The following is a 17,876-nucleotide window of genomic DNA, read 5'->3' as shown; positions in this document are numbered from 1 at the left end:
TTTAAATTATAGTTTTGTCTGGGTATATGCCCAGGAGTGGAATTGCTGGATCATATGGTAATTCTAGTTTTAATTTTCTGAGGAACCTCCATACTGTTTTCCACAGTGGCTGCACCAACTTACATTTCCACCAACGGTGTAGGAAGGTTCCATTTTCTCCACACCCACTCCAGCATTTGTTATTTGTAGACTTTTTAATGATGGCCATTCTGACTGGCGTGAGGTGGTACTTCATTGTAGTTTTGATTTCTCTAATAATTAGCGATGCTGAGCATCTTTTCATGTGCCTACTGGCCATCTCAACAGCTATTTATTAAGTACCTACTATGTGCTATGCACATAGTAGATCATGGGGGTACAGAAGTACACAAAACCGTCCAAGTCCCTGTCCCATGGAACTTACATGGTAGAAGGAGATGGGATACATCCAATAAACACACAAACAAATGCATATGATATTAAGAGGTGATGAGTGCTGCGACTGGGGAGGAGGATGCCAGGTTCTGTATGGAGGTCAGGGAAGGCACCTCTATGCAGGAGCAGTTGAACAGATAACCCAGGGAAGGCTGTATAGGCACAGGGAAGAGCTCCTAGGACATAACTATTAGAGGAAGAACAAGGAGGCCATTTTGACCAGAGCAGAGTAGGTGAGGAAGGGAATAATAGGTAAATCAGAGCAGTGGTTCAAGGCCAGTTCATGTGGGGCCATTAAGCCAATGGTTCTCAACTGGGGCGATTTGGCCCCCACCCCAGGGGACATCCAACAATACCTGGAGGCATTTTTAGTTGTCACAGTTGAGTGGTGCTACTGGCATCTAGTGTGTAGAGTCTAGGGATGCTGCTTAACATCCTGCGATGCACAGGGCAGCCCTACAACAAGGAAGTATCCAGCCCCGATGTCAGTGGTGCCAAGATAGAGAAACCCTGCTTTCAACCATGGTGATGACTACAGCTTTTATTCTAAGTGTGATGGCATCAGAAAGTTTTGAACAAAGGAGGGACATGAGCTGACTTTTAGTTTAAAAGTATCTCTTTAGATACTGTGTAGTAAATCATAACTTGAATAGTAAGAGTGATATAAAGGCTACTATTTATTGGCCCCTTGTTATATTTGAGACACTGTACTACACACCTTAACTAGGATATCTCAGTATTTTTATTCATTGTTCCTACCAGTACCTGACATTGTATGACATATTGGTACGTTAAATTTTTTTTTTATAAATTTATTTATTTATTTATGGTTGTGTTGGGTCTTCGTTGCTGCTCACGGGCTTTCTCTAGTTGTGGAAAGTGGGAGCTACTCTTCATTGCAGTACACGGGCTTCTCACTGCAGTGGCTTCTCTTGTTGAGGAGCACGGGCTCTAGGCGTACAGGCTTCAGTAGTTCTGGCACACGGGCCTAGTTGCTCTGTGGCATGTGGGATCTTCCCGGACCAGGGATGGAACCCGTGTCCCCTGCATTGGCAGGCAGATTATTAACCACTGTGCCACCAGGGAAGTCCCGGTACGTTAATTTTTAAATATTTGTCTCTCCCAGTAGAATGCAGACTTGATGAGGGCAAGAACTTTGCTTTGTGACCTGTTGAATCTCTAGCACCTAGCACAGTGCCTGGAGTACACTGGGAAGTCTGTGTTTATTGAGTGAATAAATGGCTCCTAGGGTCAATCTGCTTATCCCCATTTCACAGACAAGAGAACTGAGTTTCAACATTTGTTGCCTGAACCACAGCTATGAGTAAATCTCATCTGCGTTTTGTGGCCCATTCCCAGGAGGACAGTCTCCAAGTTTGGTGACAATTCCCAGAAAGAAAAGTTCCCAATGGATACTATTCTAGGTGACTTGTCTAAGTAGCTATTGCTACACCTTAATAATTTTTGACATCCATATCTACTTATTCATTCATTCGCCAAGCTTTTACTGAGATCGTACTGTGTGCCAGGCACTGTGGTAGGGACTTGGGATATATTGATGAGGAAGATAAATGTGATCCCCATCTGTATTAGTCAGCTCAGGCTGCCATAACAAAATACCATAGACTGGATGGCTTCGACAACAGAAATCCATTCTCCCACAGTTCTGGAGGCCAGAAATCAGAGACCAGGGTGCCAACATGATCAGGTTCTGGTGAGAGCTATCTTCCTGCCCTGCGCAAAGAAAGCTCGCTGCAGGCCTCCTCACTGTGTCCTCACGTGACAGAGAGGTATCTCTTCTTGTAAGGATGCTGATCCCATCATGGGGGCCCCACCCTCATGAGCTCATCTAAACCCAGTCACCTTCCAAAGGCCCCATCTCTGAATACCATAACTTTGGGGGAGTGCTAGGGCTAGGGCTTCAATATATGAATTTTGGGAGAATGTAATTCTTTTTTTTTTTTTGGCTGCATACGGAGCTTGTGAGATCTTAGTTCCCCGATCAGGAGTCGAACCTGTGCCCCCTGCACTGGAAGCATGAAGTCTTAACTACTGGACCACCAGGGAATTCCTGGGGAGAATGTAATTCAGACTATAGCACCGTCTTCACAAAGTTTACAGTCCAGTGTGGGATACAGACATTACCTGTATGATATAAAAAAGAAAATGATGAATTGTGTTAAGTGTTACAGAGGAACTAAATGAGTGCTGTGATGAATAACTGAGGCAGAAGGGACCAGCCTTGAGGAGGCAGATCGTGGAAGACTTCTCCAAGGAAGTAACATACAAGCAAATCACCAAAAATTTAGTACAAGGAAAAATACCTCATTAATAACTTTTACACCAATTGCATACTGCAGTGATAACATTTTGGATATATTGCATTAAGTAAAATATATGATTAACATTAATTTGACCTGTTTCATTTTTTTAAAATGTGACTACTAAAAAAATCTAAATTACTTATGTGGCTTGCATTATATTTCCACTGGACAGCACTGCCGTGTACTATTCCCTTCCAGCTAAAAACACTAATAGAAAGGGAGAATGAGTAACACCCCAAAGAGATGAAGTGGAGGTGGTGGGGATGGAAAGCAACATGTCGGGAGGTTGAGAAGTCGAATTGGCAGAAATGACTAAGTGACATTTTCAGAACAGAACAGTCTGCTAATGGTTCCAGGTTTCTTTTGGGGGTGATGAAAATTTGGGATTAGTTAGCGGTGATGGTTGGATAACCTTATGAATATACTAAAAACCACTGCCTTGTACACTTTAAATGGTGAATTTTATGGTATGTGAATTATAAGTCAATAAAAAGTAAGATATAAAAAATAATAGAAGAATAGGGCAGTCTAATATCTACCGTGTCTACTATGACAGAAGAGCCTTGAATTTTCTGGAAAGCTTACTACTTTCAGCTGATTTGTGTGTGTGGTGTTTGTGGCTTTTTTTTTTTTTTTTTTTCTGGTAGGTGGTTTGAGGGTGAGTATTTAAGGAAAAGGGGCTCTTAAATGTTTTGATGGAAAGCAGTGTGGAGAACAGGAGTTCACCTTCACTGGAAATGAGAGTCAGAGCTGACTTGGAGAAAGATTGGGGATTTGCAAACATGTTTTAGACAGCATGGATGGACCTCTCACAGGGTATATGAGCCCCTCATATAGGGACTCAAGCAGATGATATCTTGACTTAATGGGGCAGGGTGACCCTCCCTGATATCTGAGTCACTTTGATTATTTGCTTGATTAAACCAAAACGTGAACTTCTATCTATGGTTATATATTCTAGGTTAGAACCTCCTTGCATAGTGCCAAGGGGATACCCTGCCCGTGGGTGACTCTCCACGTCCAGCCTTTTGTTGGTTCCCAGCAGCAACCAGAGATGAAGCTTCCTTCAGGGACAAAAACACACACAGTCAAGTCTTCTCTGTGCATAGTCTCAGAGTTGATTTATAACACCTTTAGAAGCTAGCCCCAACCAGAGTCTCACTCATTAATTCACACAGCTTCTCTCTGCCTCACACTGGGCTGGATGCTGGGGGTTGAATGATGACCGAGATTGACCCCGTTACTGCCCTCAGGGGGCTTACAGTCTGGTGGGAAACTCAGAGTCCATGGCTGGCACTATGGACTTTTCCTATTCCTGCTAAATTTATCATTGGTTATGTTGGTGTTTGCTGTCTTAGTTTGCAATCCCTGTCATTGTTTTTAACTCAGGAGAATGAAAAATGGTGACGATTTCAAGGATCTCTGTCTCCTCTGTAGACTCTGCACAAGGGGCATGTTAATCTTAGCCTGTTTGGAATGTGCCTCTTCCAAATCTCCCCTGCTCTTAGTGCTTTTTGGCTTGGCTTCTTTTCTCTGTGGTCCAAGTCACTAACTCCCTGATCTGCACGGGTTCTGATCGGCATGGGCGCTGTGGGTCCTTATGTTTCTGCACCTTCAGTGCAGCCAAAGCCTGTGCTGCTAGGAAAAGTTCTTAGGAAGCACTTTAGTTAATGAGTTATGATTAGATGAAGGATCAAAGAAACAAGGAGAACCGGAAGTCGTGACTAAGAGATGTCATTTAGCAAAGTGTTTATTTAATCAAGAAATAATGGTAGATTGGGCTTCCCTGGTGGCGCAGTGGTTGAGAGTCCGCCTGCCGATGCAGGGGACACGGGTTTGTGCCCCTTCCCGGGAGGATCCCACATGCCGCGGAGCCGCTGGGCCCGTGAGCCACGGCCGCTGAGCCTGCGCGTCTGGAGCCTGTGCTCCGCAACGGGAGAGGCCACAACAGTGGGCCCGCGTACCGCAAAAAAAATAAAATAAAATAAAATGAAATTCTATCTCTGCTGCTTCTGAGGCTGGCTGAATTCTATCTGTCAAAACAATGAAGTGCTCAGTCTGGGATGTTCTTGTGTTACCTTCAGTTCCAAACCCTTTGTTCTGAGACTCTCTCGTTTATAGCAGTGTCAGTCTCCTGGTAAAGCCCCAGGGCTGCTTCATCTCTTCCATTCCATTGGGGATAGAATATTTACAGTCTCCTTTGTGAACTTCTTTTCCAAACAACTCCCAGCACCCTCTGCCACTGTGTACTTAAAGCAGAGAAAAATACATTCAGACCTGGCCTATTCTTCAAGCTCCAGTTCAATCCCCAATTTCCTTTTTTTTTTTGCCTTCCTTTTGACTGCCTTTATCCAATTCCCCCTTCCCCGCCTCTGGTAACGGCAAATCTGATCTCTTTCTCTATGAATTTGTTTGTTTGTTTGTTTTTGAAGTATAATTGATCTACAAGACTATGTTAGTTCCTGTTACACAACATAGTGATTTGGTCTTTCTATACATTTCAAAATGATCACCACAAGTCTAGTTATAGTATGTCACCATAGAAAGATATTACATAGTTACGTTCCCCACACTGTACATTTCATATCCGTGATGCATTTATTTTGCAACTGGAAGTTTTGTACCTTTTAATCTCCCTCACCTGTTTCTCTCATCGGCCGCCCCCCTCTATTTGTTCTCTGTATCTATAACTCTGCTTCTGTTTTATCATGTTTGTTTATTTGTTTTGGTTTTTAGATTCCACATATAAGTGAAATCATACAGTATTTGTCTTTCTCTGTCTGACTTATTTCACTTAGCCTAGTACCCTCTAGGTCCATCCATCATATCACAAATGGCAATGTTTTATTCTTTTTTATGGCTGAGTAATATTCCTTTGTGTGTGTGTATCTCACATCTTCTTTATCCACTTCCTTTCATTTCCTTTTATTATTATTGGGTACCCATCATGTGCTTGCTCTGTACCTGGCACTTGGGGACACAGTGATCAATAAAAGTGATATGGCCCGTGATCTAGGGAGCTCACACCTTAGGACAGGGTGTCTCAGCCTCAGCACTATTGACATCTGACATCAAGTAATTCTCTGTTATGGGGACCATCCTGTGCATTGTACAATGTTTAGCAGCATCCCTGGCTTCTACCCATTAGATACCAATGGCCTGTTCCCATGCCCCCAAGTTGTGACAACCAAAAATATCTTCAGACATTGCTAAAATGTCCTCTGGGAAGCAAAATTGCTCCAGTCAAGAGCTATTGCTCTAGAAGGAACAAGACATCAAACAAATACTCATAAAGGTTGGCAAATGTGATGACAGGAGACATTCTGTTTAACTTGGCAGGAACAGAGAGATAAGAGTCCAACAAGGAGACTACCTGTTCCAGCCCAGAAAAATAGCTGGTATTACTTCCAACATGAGGCTTTCTCTGATTGCTTTATTGTCTTTTGTCTTCTCTAGTTTCCTGCCGTAGCATTCACTGATTTTGTACTATGCAGCAGGCACTTTACTAAGCTTCTGGCATGACTTATATGATTTCATTCTCGTAACTACCCTATAACCATAACTGGCACCACAAACCATTGATGATTCACTACATAAGTGAATTGAAATAAAGTAAATTGAAGGAAAGCTGAGACAGTGACTGCTTGTACTTCTTCTTCATCCCCTGGGCAAGAGCCTCCCACTTCAGCAATTACCACAATCTTTGTTGCACTTTCAATGTCTTCTTCACTGAGTCCTTCCTTTTGGGGCTCCAAAACCACTGCCCCAAATTTCTCCCTCCCCAAAAGTTCTTTTGATCTTACTATTCCCTAGAGCTAATCTCCCATCTTGCTCCTTCCTTTTTTCACCAGTGTTCTCAAAACTTCAGAGTTGCTCACCAACACCATCCCCTCACTGTCCTTGCATTGGAGCTCCTTCTTATACCCTTTCCTGAAATCTCTCTAATCAGTTTCCCCAGAGAACTGAATCCAGGGGTATCTTGTCATCCCACTCAATTTGTCCTCCATACTGGAAGTTGTTTATAACTTTCCTCGTTGGAACTTTCCTCTTCCTTGGAACCCTACACCACCATTCAGATCTACCTTCTACCTCCTCTTCTGTAGATTTGGGTGGCCTTCACTGCCCAGTTCCCTGTTCTAATCTCTATCTACACTCTTCTCTCAGGCATCGTTTTAGCTTTCAGAGCTTTATTTATCCTACCTATGTGGAAGACTAACCTAACTGTATCTCCAGTCTTGGGCTCCTTCTGGATTTTAGCCTCACTTTTCCAATTCATCTGGACACTCCACCTGGATACAACCTTGGCACCTCAGATTTGAAGTGTCTCAAACAAAAGCCTTTATCTTTTCTTCAAAGTCAGTTCTTTCCCCTCAGCCTCTCAAAATCTATTGTTTCTCTTAGGAGGAAGAATCATTCTCAGTGCCTCAGAATCATGGTCTACATTCATTTGTTCATGAATTCATTCCTTGAGCTTGTCGTGGCCACCACGCTTTACATATTGCCTGCCCTCGTGGAGCTCACCGTCTGTCTAGCAAGATAGATTGTCCAAAGAAATCACCAAGAGCTTTGCTGAGGGTTATAGTAGGGAAAGTCTAATGTGCAGTGGCTCTCTTCTCTTCTCTACCTAGACCCAATGAGCTAGCAAGTCCTCTGATTCTCCCATCACAAGGTCCCTCCAATCAGCGGCTGCTCTCCAAACTCCTGGCCTCTGCCCCAGACTCCTAGGGGGTCTTGTCTCCTCTTACTTCTTCTCCCTTCTCTGAACACTCACATGTTGCATTGCCTTGTAATGTCCTGCTTCTTATCTATCCCCCCAACTACACTGTAAGTTTATTCAGTGTAATGAATGCATGCTATTTGTCCCTGTATTCCCAGTACCCAGCACAGAGCGCCCAATAATTATTGGTGAAATAATGAATGAATAGATTCTAATCCCCTTTGCACACTACCGAAAACTTGACAAAACTCAACAGTACACGAGGTAGGTTTGAAGTAATAACCTAGAGGTAGCCAAGTGACAGCCCCAGGGCACAGCTGGGAATATTTGGAAAATAGGAACTGACTCCCTACGAGAAGTCACCTTGCACGGGGCATTAACGGCTTCTCATGGGAAACATAACAACCCTACTGTTGGAGAGAAACCCCAGGGAAGTCCCTGCTTGTTCAGTCCTCAAGGTTTTCTGGAGCTGCCAAGGTGAGCCTTGCTGGGTGACAGAGCTCTCCTTCCATTGCTGAGAGTCTGCTTTACCATCACACCCTAGGCCTGAATGTGGAAGCCAGAGATACTTGAGACAGCTTAGCAGGTCTGAAACATTTGACCATCCTTATCCCTTTCCCCCAGAAGAGGCACACCTGCCATTCCCCTGTCTGCACTGCTCTATCATCTGCTTGAACTAAAAGAAGGATAGAATACTTGCATTTAAATTCTGGCACTGCCACTTACTTATTTTGTTATATGACCTAAGTTGTATAATGCCTCGAAAGCCTCGATTTCTTCATTTTTGAATGGGATTAATGATAGATATTATCTCATCGATCTCTCCATCATGATTTTAGGATATGGGTATTGGGCATGTTGTGAATATTTACCCTACTTTCATATATTTAAAGCTTTGCATATATTAAAAAAATCATCTTATGAGGCATTGTGAAAACGGACTGAAATTAGGCATGGAAAATGCTAATCACAGTGCCTGACGCAGTTTCTAACACATAGGAAGCCTCCAAAACAAGGTGGTTCTGAGCAGTGCAGTGAAGTCACTATCCATGCCATCAAAGTCTTGCCATGCCGGGATTATTTTATTTATTTATTGGTTGGTTTGTATTATGTTTTTCTCCACTGGAATTAAGCTTCATGAGGGCAGAGACCTTGTCTGTCTTTGCTCCCCATTGTATGTCAAATGTGCTCAGGGGGCCGTTGACAAGTGGTGATTGGAAACGTGAAGACAATGACCAGTTGTGTTTCCCAACGCAGCTCAAGTCAATCCCACAACCTCATCACTCTCGGCACCCCTCACTCCCAGCCTAGGATTCTCATATAGAGGTGGAGACTCAGGAGGAGAGACAGCAGCTGAGCCCTACACCCAGAGCAAGGGCTCCCGATCCAATGCCCTCCAAAGACTCTCTCTCTAAGAGAAGAAGCAAAAAGACAACGCAGAGAAAAGGATCAAGACTGAGAAGAATCATGGGAGAAAACTCAAGAGGCTAGAGTGACCACATAGGGAGCTCTCAGATGTGGCCAGGGCTTAAAAGGGCAAGAGCCATAGGTAGGTACAGCACAGAACTAAGGGTCCTGACACGGGAGAAGCCCTACCCATGTAAGAAAAGCATCTGTAAGTGAAAACCTAGATGAGTCTGAGGCCTGCAGAAATGAGTTAACCACAGAAAGAAGGCTTGTCTTTCAAGTGATGGTCATAATGCAGAAGAACAAAGGAGCAGGCAAGATGGAGGCCAGTGAGGTAGTGTTCATGAGTGGTACAGGAGGCAGAATTACCAAACTCCTATTTCGTTTTTATCTCCTTTGCCAAGGGGATTACTAAACCAGACAAGACGGGGAAGGGTAAAAGTTATTCTATTTCAGGAAGCATCTACTATGTGCCATGTAGCATACATATATATATTTGTAATCTTATGTAATCCTGAGAAGAGATATCCATCATGACTCCCTTTTTCCACAGGAGGAAAACTAACCTCAGAGAGGTGAAGCAACTTGTTCAAGGGGCCAGAGCTAGTCGGTGGTCTAATACCTCCTTTTAGATATTGTGTGTGTATGTGTGTGTGTGTTGGGATGGGTGAGGGGGGTAGGTTGTGGGCAAACTGCCCATTATTGACCCCATTTAAGTTTGTAGTCAAACCTCCCTGGACCTCTATCACATAAGCCACAGTTTAGATACAGCATCCTCCAGAGAGCCGGCTTTCTGAGCCTAATATTAGGGCGAACACTTCTCCCTCACTGCCTATGCTTCCTTCGGTATAGAGGGATATCTATCAGTGTGACACTGGACCTCCTCTGTCTCTCACTCCCCCCTCCCCCTCGGGAGGTGGAGCAAAGCATCTGCTTGGTGGTTTTGACAGAAAGAACTGTACAAGGCCGTTTCACTGGATGCAAAGGTCTTTTCTCTCTCTAACAGAAGAACCAAAAGGACAGTTCAGGGCAAATGATCAGGACTGAGAAATAGAGTAGAAAACTCAAGAAGGCACAGTGTCACATGGAAACTCTCCTCTCCTCCTCGGCATCGCCCAGCCTGCAAAACGCCTGTGCAATTAGGCTGTGACAGCCTAGCTGTCCAACCCAAGCCCTACCTTGTGGGCAAGGCTTGAGTCTTTTCAACCTGCCTTGACTGGGGGCACCATTAGTCCTACACATCTAAGACACCTTCTCCAAGGCTTCTATCGGGAATAAAGCTGACATATTGATTTCCACTTGCCTACGTCTATTAGTTCAGAAGTCAGCTGGGGATATTAAAAAGGGAGTTGTGGATTGACCCCACCAAACAAAGCAACAACGTCCAAGAAGAACCTTGCATGTATACTGATTTAATTTCACCGCATTAGTTCCAGTCTGGTGTGTATTGCTCATACCGAGATGGCACCTGATGTTAAAAATGAGTTGACATCTCAAAGGAATGTCAAGAAATTGGAAATGGTCCAGAGGAGACTTAGTAGAATGGTGAAAGTTCTGGAAACCAGGTCATGGGAGGAATGATAAAACGAATGAGAAGATTTAGTTCAAAGCAGATTTGGCTATGATATGATGCAGTCTTCGCACTTTTCAAGGGCTACCGTGCGAAAGAGTGGTTTAATCAGATTACGTGACTCCCAAGGGCAGAACTGAGTGCACTGTTGGATATTTCAGGGAGGCGTATTTTGGCTCATTATAAAGAAAATATTTACGATGATTAGCATTGGATAAAAGTGAAATGATTTCCCTGAGAAAGTAATGAGTTTTCCATTACAGGGGTAACCCCAGTGGATTAAATGGATGATCCTGAAAAGGTCATTCAGGCATTGGGAGATGGCTGGTGGAAATAAAATTTATCCATAGCTTGTGTAAATGCCAATGTGGCAGAATGAGATGTTCTTTCCTCCTCATGATTTTTTCCACCCAGTATCACAACGGGCTTGACACAAATGAGTCAGGCCAGGGGCCCCTTGCATGTGACCAGACCCCGCCTGGGGAACAGGATGCAGTGGAACCCCAGCCAATACACCGTTGTCCCTACAATGATATTTCCCTAGGATGACTTAGCGGTTTACTATCTGTATGTGAACACCCACTTTCTGTGGCTTCTAGAAGCTTCTCTCAAACTTTAAGTGGGAAAAGGTATTGGTATTGGGGGGGAGGATCCTAAGGAAGTGATTCCCTCCATCTCATATTCCAGAGCCTATTGCAATCGTGCTCATTCTTTTTCCAGAGTTGGAGAACTCTTTCAGCAACCTCATCCTTTGACTATGTGGTCACCACCCTCATGCTGCCCTGTCTGGCTAAGAATGAGAGTTACCATCTATACATAGCCCTTCATGGGTGTTATTTCTTTCCATACTGGCAACAATCCCAGTGAGACCACTACTATGATTATCTCCATTTTACACATAAGGAAACTGAGGTTCAGACAGGTTCATTAATTTGCCCTAGGTCAGAAAGCTAGTAAGTGGCAAGGCAGGAACTGGTAGCCATATCTGTCATTGTCCTAAGTGTCTGGTGTTAACCACTGCAACCTACTGCCCACCCTGAATGACAGTGACCAGACCTGCACTTAGATGCACATGTGTTGTTTCAAGAGAGGAACATCGTTTTGGTTTTGTTTCTATTCCTCTCCTTGATGATGCCCAGGTTTGGTTTGACTCTACAGGCTCCAAGACCTCGGTAGATGTGAGTCTTTAGAAAATAGAGTTCAATGAAATCCAGATCCCTTTCCAGTGTTTCAACTGCCCTATCAAAGCCTTTGATCCATAAAAGTGGAATTTGGGTTCTATTCAACCTAAGACCATGCTGGCCACTGACTGTTTCAAATTAAAATTCATCTGGCCCAGCTCCTGGACCTTGAGTCCTCTGTACACAAAGGGCATTCAAGGTTCCTAATGGCTTCTGTTTTTGAATTTTAGAATTGTTTTTCAGTACCTTTTCATGGTGGAAATGAGGTTTATCCGTAGCTTGTGTAAATGCCAAAGTGGCAGATGAGATGTTCTTTCCTCCTCATTATTTTTTCCACCCAGTATCACAACGGGCTTGTTACAAATGAGTCAGGCCAAGGGAGACCCCTTGCATGTGACCAGACCCTGCCTGGCGAGCAGTATATGTATCTTTTCAATGTCCTGTTTATGGCATGAAATCCATGGGAGATGGCAGTTCTGAGCACAGAGGAAGGATCTCATGATGCAGACTAGTGGGCAAGGGGGTGGGGGTCAGGGAACACCAGGGTGCTGCATGTAGTGAATTCCATGTTAAAGAGGAGATGCCACTTTGTGACAGCGGTGAATGGGACAGACCCAGGGGTCCCTGTATCATCCAAGATAGACATGTTTCTCCATTCCACTTTGTCTCTGCCCAAGACTTCCTCATGCTCCCTGCTTACCTTGCCCCCATCTTGTCCTCTTTGGCCCCTGGATTTACTGACGTGTGTCATCCCCAGGTGTCTGTTTATCTCCATTTGTTTCAGCAAAATGGAACTATCTGAACCATCTACCCATTAACCTGATGTCTCCGGTCTTGCTTCAGAACCTTTGCCCACACCATGTCCTAGCAGATACATATTGACACCCTACGATCTAGTGTAATCCCCAACTCTGAGGCTCAGCATTGAACCCCAATGCTGGAAGGTATAGGCAAAGGAATAGCATCTGGGAAGGGTTCTTCTTTAGGAGCATAAATAGGGGATGCCAAAATCTGTGGGGTAATCAAGGTTCACAGACTGACATAAACAAATGGACAAGGCAGCTTTGGCCATGAGGGGGTAAGCAAGGATAAACTTTGATCACTTTCAGAGGTAAGAACTTGTTTGTACCATGAACCCTTCTGAAGAGGGCTAAGGACAGAGCCGTAGAGGCCACCTAGTGGGAGGGGTAGGAAGAAGGACCCGGAGGGGTCAAAGGATGGAGACGTGGGGGAGAAGCATGGAAATGTAGTATCCCAGCAGGCAAAGGAGGCCGTGTCAAGAAGGAAAGTATGTTCAGCGGTGCTGGAGTAGAAACCAAGCTCTGGGAACTAGGAGTACACCAGGGACCCTTGGGAGAGCAGCTTCAGCAGCCTGGTGGGAGGGGGTGGGGGTGTGACCAGAGGATAGTCTGTTCGTGCCACATCCTGGGTGAGATGCTTAGAACCAAGTCATCACAAAGCCCTGTCCGGAGCAAGCCAACAGTGAAGTCACTGCAGAACAATGGGGCCTTCAGAGCTCGGCCATGTCACTCTGCCCTTTCTACACAGGTGACCCCAGCAAAAAGAACTGGCAGAGATAAGTACCTAAGCAGGTGGGCAGATTGGCACAAACCCATTGTGTCTAACCAATGACCACGAAAAGGGGAGGACATTTCACCAGCTTGGTTCGTTCACTCAGGGCTCACTCACTCATTAACATTGTATTGGATCTAACGTGCTCAGAGACTGAGGAGGGACTTGGTTATAAAAAAAAGATCTGGTCCCTGCCATCAAACAGCTTACGATACATTTGGGGGACTTCATTCCATGAGAGTATCCACCAACCTAAACATGCCATCTAAAATGCCTAATGAAGTCACCGTTCGAACCTTTACGAAATTACCCAAGTTAGCAATACCTTTTTTATGCCTCTCTGTAGAGGGCTAAGGTTAAGCTCAAACTGAATGATAAAAGAGGATATGTGCTCATAAAAAAAAAAAAATCTGACAGACCGACTGAATTATAGACTCACTGAGGACAGTATTGATTCATACAATATATACCAATGACCTCTTCCTTTGTAGTACTAACCATCACTATATTGCTTGCGTTTCTCCATCCTCCTTCTCCAAACCTAATCGAGGTCTAGGTCTGTATTTCCAACTGCCAATGACTCTTCACCTGCACTGCCCCCTCACTGCCCTCAAACTCAAACCCAAAGTCACATTCACCATATGTCCTCCCTCAGTTATCACCCTTTTCAAAGGTATCCCCATCCATGGTGCCTTCATTTTACCTTCTCTCATGGGCATATCTTGCATCCAATCAATTGCCAAGTTCTGTCTCAAGCAGAGCCTTGTGCACGTAAAAGATGCTCAACACTCACTTGCCCACGAATGGACACATTTTCTATCCTGGAAACCTTTATAGGCTACTAGCAACTGTAGCTATAACACTGATAATAACTGTGGTTAAGAAAAAGGCTTTGGATGGCAAATGGGTCTGATCTGGGTTTAGTCCCATGTCTGCTGCTTAGTAGTTCAGGGACTTTGGACACCGTTTCCGCATTCATGTTAGTTATTAGGGTTATGGGAATCGAATATAAAAGGTGTGTAAAGCTCTGAGTGCAGAGATGTTATTTGCTTTAGTCCCTGGTCCACTGTCAATGTTTATCCATTACAACAGTCTACCACTAAAGTCAAAGGAGCCCAAATCCCAAGCTGATGCCAACAGTATTCCATTTTAGAACCTTAATTAGACTACCTAATAAGTCCTAGAAGGGGGTCACCATCGACCTAGGCACTTTGTTTGGAGCATAAGATAAAGACTTCCACATCAAACATATCTTTCTTCCCCTCCCTGATCTCTCTTCCATTGTACCCAATTTTGAAAATTCCAATTAAAATTCTCCAACTCAACAAATTTTAATGAGGGCTGGATGTGTGTCATACCTGATTAACCAGTTAGCCTGGAAGCCCTCATTTTCTCTGTAGAAAGCTACTTTTCAGTTCCTAATGAGGCCCCTCCTGCACCCAACACTGGGACCCATGGCACTCTGGGAACCCTCCTGAAGGCACCCTCTGTACCCCACCTCATGGCTATAGTGAGCTGCGGCCGTATCTGTCCCAGTAGACTAGGAAAGCCTCCAGGTGTCTGCCTTGCACACAGCAGATGCCAAATCAGTAGTTAACTTTCGAGATGGGCAAGAAACACTGGAGGGACCAGGATGAGAGCCCTGAGGGTGGAAAATCAAAGTTACTTGTGTAACTTCTACGAAATTCAAAGGGTAGGCTGAGAATGACAATGCACAACCTTGGAAGAAGAGGAAGGAACCCCCAGGGGATGTGGGTCCAAGGTTAAGGACAACTGGGAACTCAGATCCCATCACCTAACAACATAACAACTGCATGGTCTTTAACTTTCTTCCTCCACTGCTTCTGGACAATACATGGCACATACCAAAGACTCAATCAATAGTTGAATGAATAAATGGATGTTTCTTCTTTCCATTTCTTTGTCAGCTGTTCCTTTTTCATTTTGTTCTCTTCTTATTCTCCCTAACCCCAACACCACCTGGTCAACACACAGAATCTCCTATCTTCCTCCCCTCCTCTCCCTCTCTCATCTACTAACTCCATCTATGAGACAGTGTGTGTGTGTGTGTGTGTATCCAGTTTACAGAGGAGAAAACAGAAGTTCAAAAGCCTAAAACTGGATACTTTCAGGGATCACACTTCTAGTAAGAGGTATGTAGCAGATGTCATGCTGCCCCAGATCCCTTGACCATTTTTTGGTGCTCTAATCCTTACCACCTTCACTCCCAGCCACCTGCGACTTTGTCCAAGGGCTGCCCAGGATGCTGGGGTCCTTTTAGCCAGTGAGCATGGAGAGCCAGAAGTGCTTGGAGTTTAAGCCTCCCCTCCTACCACCAAAGAGGATGAGGGTGACAGCCCTTAACTAATGATTGAGGTGTGAGGGTATAAGGAGTACAGCTCCCTGGCCCACAATGGGGATGGCTCTCACCTGTGACCCACCAGTGCCTCCAGATCTGCCCCGGGGGATTAAGCCAACATGGGACCCTCAACAGGCTTCTCTTGATGCTGAACCCGGGCTTGGCCTCCTCCCCTTCCCTGTCCATCTTCCTTACTCTGGGACCTCTGTTCCTTGGAGAACTTCCTAATAAATCCCTTTCACACAAATCTTCATCTCAAGCCCCGCCCCTGGAGAACCTACCCTAAGGCAAAGCAAATGCAAGATTCAAAGCCAAGCCTGTCAGACTTCAACATTCTTTTCACTGCATTGTGCTTGAGACGCTATTGCAATCTTGTGGACCTGCTCTTCACTAATCTTAGAGTTATTTAAAAAATTGAATGGCTGCTATGGCTTCAGGGGCCTTGAGGACAAATGTGTGTTCAAATGCCCAGTGCTTGCTTATTTCTTCTTCTTGCTATAAGTATATGTCTCGGAGACAAAAGACCTTTATCTTAGCAAAGTGAAGTAGGGGACTCAAAGAAAAAGATTTTTTTGAAATTGTTCTTGTCATTGTCTTACACCTGGGTCCGTAATTAACTAGGCACTAAGATGGACTTCACCCTCTTAACATAATCTCTTTGTTAAATATTTTTGTTATATAAGTAATATAACTATATTAGAGTAATTCTAAGGGAAAAACAAATCCAGGTACTCTGATCCAACCATTCACAGACTGTTTCCTTCCAGTGCTTTTTCCTCTTCATGTGACATAGAGGCAGTCTTATCCAAACACCTAGATCCCCGGAGTGTTTTCTCTTAGTTCAGTTTCCATGTTATAACGCAGTCCCGTGGTTGTCATTTTTAATTGTTGCCTATTGTCACATCCAGAGGATATACCGTAATTTGTCACCATTTCGGGTTTGTTTTTTTTTTTTTCATTTTTAATGACATTTATTGTTTTCTTTCTAATTTTACAATGTTGTCACCATTTTGATTGCTTTTGATATTTCACAATTTTAAATAAGGTTGTGTTGAACAACTTTGTGAATGTGCCATTTTGGTTTGCATCTACCCTTTTTTTACATTTCAGATTATTTCTTTAAGAGAAATGTCCAAATCTTGAATTATCAGATAAAGGAATAATATTTATGGTTTTGATGTATACTGAGACATTTCTCTCTGTATTCCCCGACACTAAAATGTGTACCAATTTGTAACATAAGCCAACCTGAAACAAAGGTTATTCCAAGTCACGATGACTTATTTTTTAATGAGTTTTGGTCTAACTAAGTGAAGTCATTTAAAATTTCCCTACTTAGTACAAAGGTCTTGAAAGCGTCTCTAGAATTATGTGGAATCTATGACATTCTTCATGAAAATGACAAAGAACCTGAGAGGCACATCTCAGTTAGCCTTAATGTATGTACGTCTTTCCTTTCTTAATTCTAAGCTTTCTAATTGTTAAGCATTTCATTGAGGGATTAGTCATTGGGCTCAAATTGCCTAATTGAATCAGTCATTTTCCATGACACTGAACACAAGCCAGGACATTTCAATGGCTGATGTGAACTAACTGAATTGGGTGTGTATTTGGTGCGTTTCTGCATGCCTACATCTTCAAAAGCAGAGGATAAAGAACATTGACAAGACAAACAAGCCAGAGATAATTCCTATTTTCTCGGTTACCTTGAAGTTTGCCTCTGTTTATCCTAAGCTTTAGTATTCTTATCTATGCGCCTTAGAAGCGCTGCTCCCTGAAATTGATTTCCCAGGAATATTTGGACCTCCAGGAGATCATGTTCCATTAGTGTCAACCACAGCATCGCTATTATTTTTTTTAACATGCTTAATTGTTCTGTCTTCTTTCCTACAAGTGGAAAAGTACAAAAAATAAATTTGACCTAGAATTACCCTGAAGACCATGGGTACTTGCTACTACACACAGGACAGAAAAATTTATACTGCTATTATAGCTTTTCACCCAGCTAGCCCCAGAGAATTCAAGTGGAAGAGTGGAAAACACAGCCAGTCTTCTGGGTGCATGATTCCAGGTGATACCAGACATTCACAGAGATCAGCATCCCACGGATCAGCTGAATTTTCTACCTTTGAACGGTTTTGGTTATTTTTTTTTTCATCGCAGAAGCTTTATTTCTACAGCGCTTCACAACTCCAGCAAGGGCCAACTTGTGTCTCATTTTAAGAGAGAATTTCACTATTGAGTTAAAGTCAAAGGCAAGATAGACAAGTCACTTTCTAGTCCATTTCTCATTGAACTGGGCAACTGCCTGATTTGCTTCTGTTCACACTCC

The 17,876-nt window shown here is 43.7% G+C and overlaps 1 protein-coding gene across 1 annotated transcript in view; it reads right to left on the bottom strand.

Annotated features, from left to right (window-relative positions):
• Positions 1-17,876, bottom strand: part of HSD17B2 (hydroxysteroid 17-beta dehydrogenase 2) — a 59,656-nt gene that overhangs the window by 40,488 nt on the left and 1,292 nt on the right. The window lies entirely within an intron of this gene.

The sequence above is a fragment of the Neophocaena asiaeorientalis genome, unplaced genomic scaffold (genome assembly GCF_003031525.2).
Source record: "Neophocaena asiaeorientalis asiaeorientalis breed wild unplaced genomic scaffold, Neophocaena_asiaeorientalis_V1.1 scaffold40, whole genome shotgun sequence".
NCBI classification, from domain to species: Eukaryota; Metazoa; Chordata; class Mammalia; order Artiodactyla; family Phocoenidae; genus Neophocaena; species Neophocaena asiaeorientalis.
This window is presented reverse-complemented; position numbering and strand designations above follow the sequence as displayed.